The sequence below is a fragment of the Hipposideros armiger genome, unplaced genomic scaffold, assembly GCF_001890085.2.
Source record: "Hipposideros armiger isolate ML-2016 unplaced genomic scaffold, ASM189008v1 scaffold_30, whole genome shotgun sequence".
NCBI lineage: Eukaryota > Metazoa > Chordata > Mammalia > Chiroptera > Hipposideridae > Hipposideros > Hipposideros armiger.
In genome coordinates this window covers 5,762,394-5,777,835 of record NW_017731380.1, presented here as the reverse complement: position 1 = coordinate 5,777,835, position 15,442 = coordinate 5,762,394, and positions in this window count along the sequence as shown.

Here is a 15,442-nt window from a genome sequence, read left to right as displayed (position 1 = left end):
TGTTGTTATTTTTGTTGTTTTCTTGCAATCCTAACCCAGAGACAAGCTGCCATCCAAAAGTTCTGAACATTTGTAAGGACTCTAGAAAAAGAATGATATAACTGGACACATTGCTTGGGAGGGAATTTTTGGCTATGATGAAAATGGAATCAAATAGAGCCAATTACCACTATTATATTAGATATTTGTGTGTCCTTTTAAAGAATCTTGTTTCCTGCTTTGCTTTCCCTGCCCTCTTCATTATGAATAAGATCATCTGTATTAAGTAACATTTTGCCATGGTTAACACCATGCTGCATTGTCTAGTCTTTCTTCTTATAGAAAAAAAAAGTGTTTTAGATCATTTTAAGCATATCAAAACAACTTTAGTCAATTTGAACCTAAATTAAGTTTCTCAAAGTTGATATCAATATGAAGTAATAAAAAACAGTCAAATGGATTTTGTTAGGAGTGATAAAAAATTCAGATTCTCTCTCTCCCATGAGGTAACATTGTATTTTTAGATAAGCCAGTGACTTCTTTTAGTCCCAATTTACTCACATATAAATAAATAAACAAATAAATACCAATTTAACTAAATAAGATTATGTTAAAAGTATTTTCTAAGTCTTAAAACTTTAAAATTACAAAAAATGAGAAATGTAAAACTTATATTGTAGATTGAAACTTTTATAAAATTACCTTTGTATCTTTGATGCAATCATTCATTCTTTCATTTATAGTTACTTACAGGGCCTAGGAAACTTGAAATGACTGGCATAGTTCAACTTCAAAATTCAGCTCTGAGAGTTGTATTTCTAATAATGTGACTGGTTATTGTGAAAACTCCCCTGTAATAAAAAATATTAAAAATATATAAAATATAATACAAAATGTTTTATGTGCATAGATGAGCTCATGAGACAGTAAGACTTATTTCTAAGGGCAGAAATTGGTGGAAAATTGAAAGCCAGAAATAAAAGTAAGCACAGGACTTAGCTGTCCTTGTTCTGGGTGTGAATAGAGGGGACAGTGTGTGGTTGTTTCTAACCTTGGTAACCAAGGAGTTAGGATTTAATGGCATTAAGGGAAATTATATAAAAGCCTGCATCCATGTGAGCTGAGCAGTTGGAATTGAAATACATATAGAAAGCCAAGATCCTCAAAAAGGTACATCCTCAATGAAAGTGTATAGTTTAAAATAAATACTTCCTGGCAAAGAGAGATGGAAAGGAAGTGTATCTATCATGACGTAGACACTTGGTGCAAAATCAATTCTCATTTAAGAATTATATTAACATATATATATATATATATATATATATGTATATATATATATGCACACATATATATGTATATATGCATATACTATATATACATATACATATAGTATACAGTCATCCCTCAGTAAAGTTACATAGGTTTCAAGTGTACAATTCTGTAATACATCATCTATATATCACATCGTGTGTTCACCATCCAGAGTCAGTTCTCCTTCCATCACCATATATTTAACCCTCTTTATCCTCTTCTACCAGCTCCCTCCTCCCTTTCCCTCTGGTAACCACTAAACTATTATCTGTGTCTATGAGTTTTTGTTTATTTATTTGTCTTATTCCTTTGTTGCTTTCAGTTTTATATCCCACATATCAGTGAAGTCATATGGTTCTCAACTTTTTCTGTCTGACTTATTTCACTTAGCATAACAATCTCAAGATCCATCCATGTTGTTGCCAATGGCACTATTTCATCTTTTCTTATGGCANATATATATATATATATATATATATATATATATATATATATATATATATATATATATATATATATATACATCCTCTTTATCCAATCCTCTATTGAAGGACACTTTGGTTGTTTCCATGTCTTGGCCATCATAAATAAAGTTGCAATGAACATTGGAGCACATATATCTTTATGAATAAATGTTTTCAATTTTTGGGGGTAGATACCCAGGAAAAGGTCATGTAGTAATTCTATTCTTAATTTTTTGAGGAACCTCCACACTGTCTTCGATAGCAGCTGCACCAATCTGCACTTTCACCAACAGTATATGAGGGTTCCTTTTTCTCCACATCTTCTCCAACACTTGTTATTATTTATCATCTTGATGATAGCCATTCTAACTGGTGTGAGGTGATATCTCATTGTGGTTTTTATTTGCATTTCTCTGGTCATTAGTGATGTTGAACATCTTTTCATATGTTTATTGGCCATCTGTATGTCCTCTTGGGAGAAATATCTATTCAGGTCCTCTGTCCAGTTTTTAATTGGATTGTTTGTCTTTTTGTTGTTGAGTTGTATGAGTTCCTTATATATATTTGATATTAGCCTCTTATTGGAGGCTTTGTTTGAAAATACCTTCTCCCATTTGGTTGATTGCCTCTTTGTTTTATCAAAGGTTTCTTTGCTGTGCAGAAGCTTTTTAGTGTGATGCAGTCCCATTCATTTATTTTAGCTTTTACTTCCTTTGCCTTTGAGGTCACATTCATAAAATCCTCTATGAGCCAAGTCCATAAGTTTGGTACTTATGCTTTCTTCTATGCAGTTTATTGTTTCAGGTCTTATATTTAGGTCTTTGATCCATTTTGAGTTCATTGTGGTATATGGTGACAGGTAGCAGTCTAGTTTTATTTTTTTGCACATGGCTTTCCAATTTTTCTGGCAACATTTATTGAAGAGGCTTTCTTTTCTACATTGCATGTTTTTGGTTCCTTTCTCAAAAATCATCTGTCCATATTTATGTGGGTTTATCTCTGCGTTTTCAATTCTATTCCATTGGTCTGTGTGTCTGTTTTTCTGCCAATACCATACTATTTTGATTACTGTTGCTCTGTTGTACAAGCTGATGTCAGGGAGTGTGATACCTCTAGCATTATTCTTTTTTCTTGGGATTCCTTTGGCTATTTGGTGTATTATATCAATAGATGTGGAAAAAGCATTTGAGACAATACAACATCCATTTATGATTAAAACACTTAATAAAATGAGTATAGAATGAAATACCTTAACATAATAAAGGACATATATGACAAACCCTCAGCTAATATCATAATTAATAGTGAAAAATTGAATCCCTTTGCTCTACATTCAGGAACAAGACAGGGTTATCCCTATCACCACTGCCACTCAACACAATATTAAAAGTCCTAGCCAGATCAATCAGACAAGAGAAAGGAATATAAGGCATCCAAATTGGGAACAAAAAATTTAAATTGTCACTTTTTGCAGATGACATAATGCTATATATATAGAAAACCTTACTCTACCAAAAAGTTATTAGAAACAATAAATGAATACAGTAAAACTGCCTGCTACAAAATCAACATACAAAAACCCATTGCATTCCTATATATTAACAATGAAATCTCAGAAAAAGAAATTTTTAAAAAATTGTTTGCAATTCCAACAAAAAGGATAAAATACCTAGGAATAAACATAATCAAGGATGTGAAGGGCCTATACACTGAAAACTATAAGACATTTTTAAAAGAAATTGAAGGAGACACAAAGAAATGGGAAGACATTCTGTGTTCATGGATTGGAAGAATCAACATAGTTAAAATGACCATATTACCCAAAGCAATATACAGATTTAATGCAATCCCCATCAAAATCCTAATGGCATTTTTTTAAAGAAATAAAACAAAAAAAAACATCAGATTTGTATGGAGTCACATTTATTTTTTATGCCATTACTCAATAAATATTGATTGAGTGCTCTACTCTCCTTCGGCTGCCTGAAACTCCCACTTAAGGTCTAATCCAAGACTTTTCTCTTCAATAACATCTTATGAGCCACAATATTTCACACACCCTCACTACTATCAGAATTTAATTTCCCTTTCCCCATGTCTTTCAAATTTTCCAAAGTGACATCAACTAAACTTTTAAACCATTACAAAGGCATTTTCACTTGTGTCTTTTTGGCTGCCATGTCCTAACCTAAGAGATACACTTTAGTGGGGCTCTCTCAAATTGTGAGTTAGGTTAATGGAGATTTGCCCTTTCTGATACAATTTTTCCATAGGAGTTACCCTGTGGCCAGAAGTCGACAGTAACCCATTTAGAGAAAGTTTTATAAAAATATATCAGTTGAAGGATAGTTTCTGGGCATAGTACCAGCAGGTCTTTGAGATCTTGATAAAAACACAACTGCAATGGGATGTGTCTAAAACACCTCTTTGGAAAGCAAAAAGTTACATGATAGATGGCTAGGCCAATTTAAAATTTTCTGTATCTGAGATAGCTTCAGAACAACAGTACTGTTTATTTTTCCTTTGTGTGACCCCAGTTTATGTGTGAGTGATCTAAAAAGAATTGTAAAATGGTAAATATATGTGTTCTTTGAAAATAAACAAACACTTTTTAGCCATGACCAGTTGCTTAAATACACTATCGATCATTGTAATGAAGACCGAGTCACTTACTAACACACAAAGCATAATTGTTTTAGCTTATAAATTTGGTTGTTACAGAGCCCTTCCCCCTCTTGTATTTTTATGGTCTTTGAACATCATCTCACTAAAATTTTATGTATATAGACTAATTAAGAGAATAATATTACATTTGATTTTCCTATTTTTTAACAAAAGTGATTATCTTTAACAAATTCTTTAAATTGGTCTGCTTTTGTATCAGTGATTAATGTATTGTGCCTGGTTCTTCTTGCCTGTTAATTGTTTTATACAAGTGGATGCTAATATAAGCAATAAGGTTTTATTAATGTCCCAATCAAATATATTGAAGCATATATGTGTTAAATACATGAGTGCTAAATAGGTGATCTTTCTTAAAAGAACATTAGGTTTTGAACATTGATCCATATTTATTAATTAATGTCTCTTTCAAAGGTTTTCTGCAGATGATAAAAAACTGTTTATATTTTATCAGATAAAACATTGTATCTATTAACATACAGATTTATTTGAAAAAAATGTAAGTGAAGTTATAACCCTTAAAAATACAAATTTGAATATAGACAGATTTATAATTCAATCCATATTTATTTCAGAATATCTCCTCTTTTAGTAAGTCTTTTAAAATAAGGCCTTCCTCTGCCAGTTATAAAAATAAATTACTTAGATTAAATGAAACAAACTCAGTTAAAACCAAAAAAAAAATAGAGAACAAGTTTATTAATTATGATACTTTGATGCCATGAAAAATATAGTTTTCATGACCAAGAAATATCCCAAAATCAGATTTGGTTCAAACATTGTTACAGAAACTCAGAGATAACACAATAACGTTTTAAAAAAAATTTAAAGGATTTAGCAGAGACAGAATAAAATGTTGAAGTCAATGTAAATGTGATCATCTCAAACAGTACTTAATTCTTCCCTCAATATTTTAATCTTGGTTACCTTGAAAACTTACCATAATGCTTTGCCTGTTTAACCTTCAAATTGAGTTGCCATCATGAGTGACTTCAACCTGGTCTCAGACAATTAATTATTTAGTTAATTTCTGCTTATTTTTCTTTAAACATAGTATTACTAATTTCAAAGATTTTGACAATAGATAGCAGAGGGTCAGACCAATTTGCAGTAATCATAAGGTACAAATGGTTCATAGCTATAATAATAAATGAGTGAAAATCAATAGGAAAAAGAAAAACCATCTGTGGTAGTTTTCAAACACTGGGTTTACATTCTTTGTTTAGAAGTCTTTGACACTGCTCCCATTGAGAGATCAGGTCTATGTACCTTCCTCTGGAATCTGGGAAGCCTGTGACTACTTCAACCAAAAGTGTGTCTGTATAATGCTGTGTAATTTCTAAGGCTGTATCATGAAAGACAATGCCAGTGCAGCACCCCCAGAACACTCACACTTGGAACACTGACCCTCTATATAATTGTCCACCTATTCTGAGGACACGCCAGGCCACATGAGAGACCTTAAATAGGTATTCTGGGCAGCAGTCCTTGTCTTTGAATTATCCCAACTCAGGTGCCAGACATGAGTGAATGAGTTTGTGTGTGTATTAGTATTGATTTTAGTTTTCTATGCTGCTGTGATAAATTACCACAAATTTAGTGGCTGGAAACAACCCAAATTTATTATCTTGCAGTGTGGAAGTCAGAAGTCCTAAATGGGTTTCACTGAGGTAAAATCAGTTTCAGCAGGATTGTGTTCCTTCTTAGACTGAGGCTCTGAGGGAGAACCTGTTCCCTTGCCTTTTCCAGCTTCCAGAGGCTTCCTCCATTTCTTAGCTTGTAACGCTTTCCTCCATCTCCAAAGCCAACAATGGCCCATCGAGTCTTTCTTCCATCACATCACTGACAGTCACTCTCTTACCTCCCTTTTTCATTCATAAGGACACTTGTGATTTCGCTGGGCCCAGTAGGATAATCCAGAATAACCTCCCTACCTCAAACATCTTAACATAATCACATCTGCAAAGTCCCTTTTGCATTTAAGGTACTGTGTTCACAAGTCCTAGGAATTAGGAAGCGGGCAACTTTGGGACCCATTAATCTGTCTACCACAAGGGATAGAGCCAAGACCACCTTCCTAGTTTTCAGGGCCCATGTAAAATGAATTGCAGGATTCCATATTTAAAACTTATTAAGACTTTCAAGGCAGCCACAGCAGAACATTAAGCCAAGCCTGGGGCCCTTTACATGCAGAGCCCTTTGTGACTGCCCAGGTTGCACATCCACTCCTGAAACTGGCCCTGGACAAAGCCCACAGGCATCACAAGTTTTAGTCCCCACAGCTGAGGTCCCAGACATCATGGAGCAGAAATACTTTGCTATGCCTTTCCAAATTACTGACCCACGGAACGCAATAACACAATAAAATGATTATTTTATGATGCTACATTTTAGTGTAACTCAGTGCACAACAATGGTAAATGGAACAGCATACAGTAGAAATAGGATTATATGACAAACACATATAGTTCTTAGGGAAAGAACTACCAATAAACAGCCAATACATTTAGAAAAAAATATTTAACTTTATTATTAATCATGTGGCATGATTTGAAACTAAAAAAGAAAGACAACCTAAATGTATAATAATGAGAAACTGTTGCATAAATTATGTTACAGCATTATTATGGAATACAATACACTCAATAATAAAAGCTATCTTAGTAAGAATTGATATGGGAGTTTGTTAATTTAAAAGAATTTAAAATTTTAATTTAATTTAAAATAGTGTTAATTTAAAAGAATAAAATTTGGATAACAGTTCCCATTTACTCCTGTTTTGTAGAAATATGTATATTTATGGATGTGTAGAAAAATACCTGGTAGTTTATACTACTAAAACTTAACAATTATTAGTTCTGAGGAGTGAATGGGAAGTAGGAAAGGGAACAGGTGAGGTACTCACAGGATAGGTGATGAAAGACATTTCTGATTCACCTTTGTTCCTGGACTAATTATATGACTATGAATTGCTTTTACTTTTACTCTCAAATGTATTCCAATTTAGCTAAGATGATCACTCTAAAAATAAGGACTGTCACTTCTTCTGTTATGCACTTCTATGCTGTTTGGATTTTCTAAAATGTGAATTTATTATTTTGTCACACGCTCACACATCTTTTTGAAGGGCAATTTGGTAGTAGCTCTAAAACTTTTAAATGTTTACCCACTTTATTAAGCTTTTTTCCCTTCCAGCGAAGTAGGTACAGAAATTTTCCTTACAAACTTTTTGTAATAATGGACACAAACTAAATGCTGGCCAGTAGGTAAAAGTTAAACCACACACAATTCAGCAGAATACTAAACAACTGTTTTTAAAGAATAATTAGGTTGATAGAAAAATATATGCAGACATGGGGCAATTGAGAACGAGACAGATAGAGAGGGAAAAGGAGTAGAGGGGAAAGAAAGGAAGGCAAAAGAAGAGAAGGATTGAAGGGTGTTATGGGTAGGGAGACGAACAGGGACAGAAACAAGGACAGGGATGGAAAAGGGGATGGGGGGGAGGAGAGTTTTAATAGTTAATAAAGTGAAATGAAATACAATAGAATAGAATAAAATAAATACCTAACAAGAAGAGTGGTTAAATAAAATATGACTGAGTCCTCTAACATGGACCATATGATCATAAAATAAAATAATTTAATTATTTAAGACATCTAATTCCTGATTCCAGTGAAACAGATATGTTGTTCAATATAGAACAGAAAGATAACAATGAAAATAATTATTTCAAAATTATAAGCTTTTATTGTTTTTAACTATGAAAACATTATTGTATGGAATTATGAGGGGATTTGTTGTTTTTTACTTTTCATTTGACATTTTTGCTTTCACCAAAGTCACCATGTTTCACTAGTGTGTTCTTTCAAATTTTGAAGAAATAGATCTTTCCATTGCTCTCCCATATGTAAGATGAGCTTATTTTTATTACAGTAGCAAATCTATTTCAAAGCATTAAAATTTTGGAAAATCAAGAGAGCTAGGCTGCTTTTACTGAAAATACTGATAAGTAATGCTAAATAAAATAAGAGCATTTAAACAGCATCAAGAGAATTTACCACAACCAAATAGTATTGATGTGAAATTATTATTTAATATTAAGAAATAAATTAACAAATTAAAATTAATTCTCAAAAAATAAAACATGATTGTTTAATGAATATTAATAAGGAGCTTAATAAAATGCAATACCCATTTCTAATTAAAAATATAAATAAAATCTAGGTAAACCAGGAGAGTTCTTACCTATGTGATAAGCTATTTAATATATTAGGGAATATTAATGATGAAGAGGAGATAAAATTACTTGCAGATAGTATGGTTGTCTTCCAACAAAACTCAAGATAATTTTGAAAATAATTAGCCTGAGTAACAGAACACAGGAAAGTGTCCAGTTACAACAATAAATGCAATCACTCTGTTTCTTTAAAAGCTGTTAGTTATATAAGCTATGGATTTAATGTTCAGTTTATTATTCAAGCAAACCATGTCAAGTCAAATATTCTTATCATGATTTTCATCAATTTAAACTCTACTCTTGTGTACTGTACTTACATAAAAATAGTGTTAGTTTTCATAATATTTACATTTGTTTGGTGCAAAAACAACTCAAATTGTTAAAAAAATGGCAAAAACTGATTGCACTTGATTCTTCAAAAATTATATATATTTTATTAATTTAATCCAAATGTCACCCTGTCCTCTTAAGTTAGATAGGGTTAACACAAGCCCCATCAATTCAGGGCGAAATCCAGTGTTCTCCACAAGATGTCTGCAGATGCCCAGGTAATCATCCCGGTCACTTCTGCCTCACTCTTTGTTCATTGCTCTTCGCTCGTCTCTCTTATCACTATCTGGCAAAATCATATTTGGCTTTCCCCAGCCCAAATTTCTGTTCATTTCTGATGCTGGAGGATTTAGAAGCTCTCCTGCAGTCTCTTGATTTCCTCCTTAAAGCTTTCTACAACCAAAAAGCTTAACTCCCTATTTTTCTAAATAAACAAGCAGTTCATTCCCTAAGGAGCATTCTCATGTCTCTGGCTATGTCAGTTTACCTCCTCACACTGAGCAGTTACATATCTATCTATCTATCTATCTATCTATCTATCTATCAATCTATATGATAATATATTATATATATATTATCAGTACTACTAGTTTGTAAGACAGTTTTGCAAGGAAGTTAAAAGCATGTCAAACTGCTTCGGCCTGAATCCAGAAATCCCCTTTTAGCAGCCATGTGACCCCAAAGGAGCAAAGTAACCTCTCTGAGCTTCAATTTTCTCATCTGTGATAGAGAGGTCATAAAGTACCAACTTCATAGGCTATTGTGAGACTAAATGAGGTAATCAGTAGAAAACATTCACCATATGCCCCAAATTCATATTTGTATTAATATTATTTTTACTAGTTTGCTGCTTGAGCTTACTTTTCATTTAATGGAAATATTGTTGTTTTCATAAGAATTATAATGGTGAATAGTGACAAGTACATAGCGCACTTTAAAATTTGATATTTTTGAGCCAGCCGAGTGGTGCGTTGGTTAAGAGCTGGCTTGGGATGCCAGAGGGCCCCGGTTCGGATCCCACATATGAGGGCCAGTGACACTGCCCTCCACAGCTAAGATGCTGAACAACAGCTCAACCTGGAGCTGGGCTGCCTTGATCATCCACAGCGGCGTAGGCTACAACCCCTGTGGCAGTGGGTTGCCATGGGCTACCGTATATAGCCAGCAGCCGTTGTGAGCGGCCAGCAGCCGTTGTAAGCGGCCTTCCAGAAGCTGGCGGCTCATCTGCCTCATCTGCCTCGCCCAGGAAGAGCGCAATGATGGTGCCAACTTGGGCCAGTGAAGCAATGTCCTCCACAACTAGACTGAAGAACAAAAGGACAGCAAATTGTCTGTCCTCTTCCTCCAATTCCCCAGCGCTGTTTCCATCCCCCAATTCCCCAATTTAATTTTTTTTAAAAATTTGATATTTTTCCTTGATGATGTCAAAAACCAATTGTAAATAATGAAATGAAATACTCCACTCACAATAGTAACAAAAGATTAAATAAGGTTAAGACTAGCAATAAAAATTAAGTGTTTATGAAAGAAAATCTAGGTAAAGAACCCACCTGGCATGTTTCTCAATAAAAAGACAACATTGACTGATGACCAATCATCTAGGCCTTTAAAGTAATTCTAAAAAAAAAAAAAAAAAAGTTGGTTTTTTTATTATAAATTTCATCTAGAACAAACAGGCTAATATAGCTAACATTTCTTAATAATATTGTCTCCATTATGAAAATGATTTGCTAATCATTAGGAAGTACTAGTTTTCCTGTGACTCACACTTATCAAATAACAATGCTCATAGGTAATAGCATCACCATTCCTTTTTTAACAAGTGTAGAAATCCTAAGGTATATCGTTGCAATACTGTTGGTGTTTGTTTAAAGACAACAGTAAAGGAAGACAGGATATAAGGATGCTACCTACCTCCTTCCCTAAAAGATTAGTTTTATTCCTCCCCTTTCCACCCATTTGTAATAACAAGGAATGTTAAGAATGTGATAAGGAAGGGAAAAGAAAACAAGGCTTCTGAGTTGTGGTGTCTTTGTTTCAACATTTCCCAGCTAAAGAAATGTATTCTATTCAAATTCCAGCCCTCTTATTTTGACATCAAAAGGCATTTGTGGTTTTCTAAAGAAAAAATGAAAAATGATAAGACCAGCCTTTTGCTGTTTTCTTCTACTAGACAGAGCTCACTCTTGAGGGCATACATATGTTTTTCTTCCTTCCAAGGATGCCATTTTAGTTCTGAGTAAACAAAAAGTGAATGTTTTTTGAGTGAAGAAAGACATGGCCTCAGACCATTCTAATGCTTACCAGGTTGTTTATCTTCTAAGTGAAAATGGACTTAGTATTTTCTGAGGCTCTATTCAATTTATGGTCTAGCGGGAGAGAGAGAGAGAGAGAGAGAGAGAGAGAGAGAGAGAGAGAGAGAGAGAGGAAGAGAGTTGGTTAAGGGAAAAGACAGAAAACTTGCCTAAGGCAAAGGGTCACAGCAAGATGGAAAATGTCTTGGGTCATTAGATCTCAATAGCCATCTTTTCTTTTCTACCATATAGAAATCATAAAGGAAATATGTAAAAATTCAATGATATAAACAAGTATTTCATTCAAGCAGCTTTTTCTATTCAGATATATAGAGAGTGTCACAAAGAAAATCTACTTATGTGTGAAAAAATAGAAGTAGAACAGAAAATTTTACCTTGATTAATTTTCTCCCTCAGCATTCCTTCCCTTTATTATACTGAATCTTGGACTATTTTAACTAAACTGCTTAGAAAAGCCCCTCTGTTAGATTCTGTGACACATGTAAGGTTACCTTGAAATGATTTCTTTTAATCCTGCCTTCTTGGAAATGTAACCATTTCCTGAAGTTCTGCCCATTAGACCATTTGCTTCATTTTCTACACTCTTCTATCCAGGAAACATAATCATTGCTTGATTATCACACTTTTGGAAATGACCCCCAGATATAAGTATCAATTATTGTTCTTAGTTCCCTAGTTGCAATAACAAATTCAACATTTCTATGTTTTTACATCTCAACCATGCTTTCTGTTTCTTAACAAAATATTAGACTCACATATATTTTTTTTCTTTTTTTACTCTCAACTTTATAACAAGTTTCCAAATCTCCATGCCTTTTTCAGTACACATTCTCCTTCCCATTCTTGTTGCCACCATCTTGATTTACACTTTTATATTCCCTACCATGACTGACACAACCACCATTCATGTCTTGTCTTTCCTTACTCACACCCTACACTGTGTGGTTAGATTAGCCTACTCAAAGCACTACTGAGATCCTCTCAGCCAATAGAAATCCAATTCTCTAATTTAAGGTCCATTTGAAATGCCCGTTTATAATATTTCTCTCATTTCATACCCCACAAATTTTGTATATGTGGGTTTTTATGTCACTTGTCTCATCCCTACGGCTATGTATACAGAAAAACACATAGAAAAAAAATTCAAAACTTTTCAAAAAAACCAATATGACACAAATGAATCTAGGTCTCCTAACAATTACGGTTGGCATTCTTTGTTTACATAAACTTTTAACCAGAGTGTTAATTTGATGCCTCTGTTTTCAACATTCTTTGAATTCTGATCCATTCTTTTAAATGTTAGCCATCAAGACTGAACTCCCTTAGTTATTCAAAAAATTATGTCATCCAGTAAGATTTTCACCATTTTAGAAAATGGTAATTTGGTACAAAATAATTGTAAGTGGAAAGAGTGAGAAAAGGCATGGAACTCAATCTGCATGTCCTATGACAGTTTGGTAAACTTTGAATCGAATTTTTGAAAAAAGTAGCTCCCTTTTGCATTATCTGGAACCTCAGTGGCCTGTGGTTCCTAAAAGCCACACCAAATTTCAACTCTGATGATGAAAACTGACCTCTATTCCTGTTTCTTGGTCTACTGTCACTGGTAGCTTTCTAAATGGTAGCAAAAGTCATAACTGCCCAACTGTCAGAACAAAAATGTACTGCTAAAATCAAGGATCTAATTAGCTCATTTATGTGGATTAGAAATATTATTATTCTTTAAAGTTATTTATCATCCCTGTATAAGTAGCATTACTGAAATCAAGCAGCCCATGAAAATTTTACTTTTTTAAAAATCTTTTTCATGATACAGAATTGCTCTTATGACTGGCAATTTAAAAGATGGGGTTATCTGTAAAAAGAGCTTCAAAAATATAGCACACATATACAGTGTCAGGGGGGCAATAGATTGGGGGAGGGGATTATCACTTTGTGAGCAGTGAAATGTATAACTATGACATTGTTTTGTATGCATGAAACTAATAAAAAAAAGAAATTAATTTTTTTTATAAAAGGCACATTTGGAGTCCATATGACCATGGTCACAGGATTAACTTGCTTAACCTTATACTCCACTTTTTTGTTTTCCCTAAAATGAAAGAAGTATGCTAATTTAATTTAAACATTCAAATTAAATACCTTAAGGGAGAAATATATGGGCCTAATCCAAGGACAGGGAAGGTTGAGTAGAAGGCAGAGATTACTTAGAACCAAGTTTTTGTGTGCACAGTATCAAAAACAAAACCAAGCAATGCCAAACCCAATGTCTGCAAGTTTCATAATAACAATGCTATCTCCCTGCATTATTTGGAAAGAAACTAAAACCTCCTTAGTTACTTAAATGCTTTATGCAAACGTTTTAAGGCAAAGTGGAGCTTTCAGCTAAAGGTATAAATTCTTTAGATTTTTAGAATACAGAAAAATCTGAAGTAATCTAGAATGTAATAAAGCAGCACCTCTCTAATTATTTCTTATGGTTAATTCATTTTCCTAATAAGAACTCTCTAGATTTTGGAAAATCCCAACTAGCCCCAGTCAAAAACTTGAATTTTTAATTCACCTCACTAATAGTTTTGTATAATATTTATAATCTCTAGAATGATGACACTTTTGGTAAATGAACCATGGAGACCATCAGACTTCAGTCTTAGAACATTTACTTAAAGCAACATAGAGTTGGAAGAATCTGAACTTCGCTCCAGCAGAATCCTTGCTTAAAAATAAGAAACGCCTTTTCCTCTTTTTCTCTCTTTTATAAAACTCACTCTTACAGCCACTCTGCTTTGTTAACTTTCATAGCATGTATTCTCACTACAGCCTTCAACACCTGAAAAATTAGTGGAAGAATTTGACTGATTATAGAGGCTGTTTTCCTTGTTTCACGGCTTGTTCTAAAAGGGATACTCAGCAGAACTTGCATTTTTTTCTTTCATTTTGTGCTGTCTGCATGAGTAATTACCTCCCTGATTTCTGAGATGCAATTGAGTAGCTTCCACATTAGAAAAATCCAAAGATTGATAGAGCCATCGCTCCTAAAGGATTAGTTTGCTGCTGTAATTCCACAGAGTAGGTCATTCAAATAGCAAAATGCTGCAAAGTTTAATTTCTCCTGTTTTTAAAAGCCAGATATTGTTATCAATTTCAGGGCAACTGGGAAGTTCCCATGGGTCTTTTAAGCAGGTGATGATCTTTAAAATTCTCCTGAAGGGTTGTTTCTTGCCGTCATGGAATATGTCATCCCAGAGGATGGTTTTGTGATAACCATGGTGCAGAGTTCACTTTCTTGAAAAACAATTCTTATGACAATTCATTTACTCATCTGTTAATTACAGTTTCTAAATACATTTGCTGATAACTTCATAATAAGCTGAAATGAATTATGCAAACCCCTTAGCAGTATTTGAACTATGAAGAAGCTTTATAACCTGGTTCAATGATGAAGAATTGCTTCTTTTAAAACAGGTGTCATCATTGGATGAGGTAGCTTGTCTTAGTCTGCTTGGGCTGCCAAAACAAAACACCATAGACTTGGGTGGCTTAAACTACGGAAATTTATTTTTTCACAGTCTGGAGGCTAGAAGTCTGAGATCAGGGTGCCAGCATGGTCAGGGTCTCGTGAAAACTCTTTCCCTGGCTTGCAGATGGCCACCTTCTTTTTATGTCCTCGTATGGTGGAGAGAGAGAGAGAGAGAGAGAGAGAGAGAGAGAGATCTGGTGTTTCTTTCTCTTCTGTAAGGACACCAGTTCTTTCAAATCAGTGCTCCACCTTTAGGATCTCTTTTAACCTTAGTCACCTCCTTAAAGGCTCAACTTCCAAAGCAGACAAATGGAGGGTTAGAGCATCGACATATGAATTCAGAGGAGGCAAATTCAGTCCACAGCATAACCCAAAGAAAAATAATGATCCACTGATTTTTCACACATTTAGATGCTCAAAAATGCACAGTTTCAAACTCATATTATGTGTGGAATCTTGGCTTGAACTAGCACTTTTTTTTTTTTTTTTTGCTTTTTTTAACTAATCAGTCTAGTGGTCCCTTGTGTCAGGCAGGTATCTGGCATGTATACTACAGAGATTGCAAACGCCATTACAAATAAAATTATTTGTAGCTAGCCAA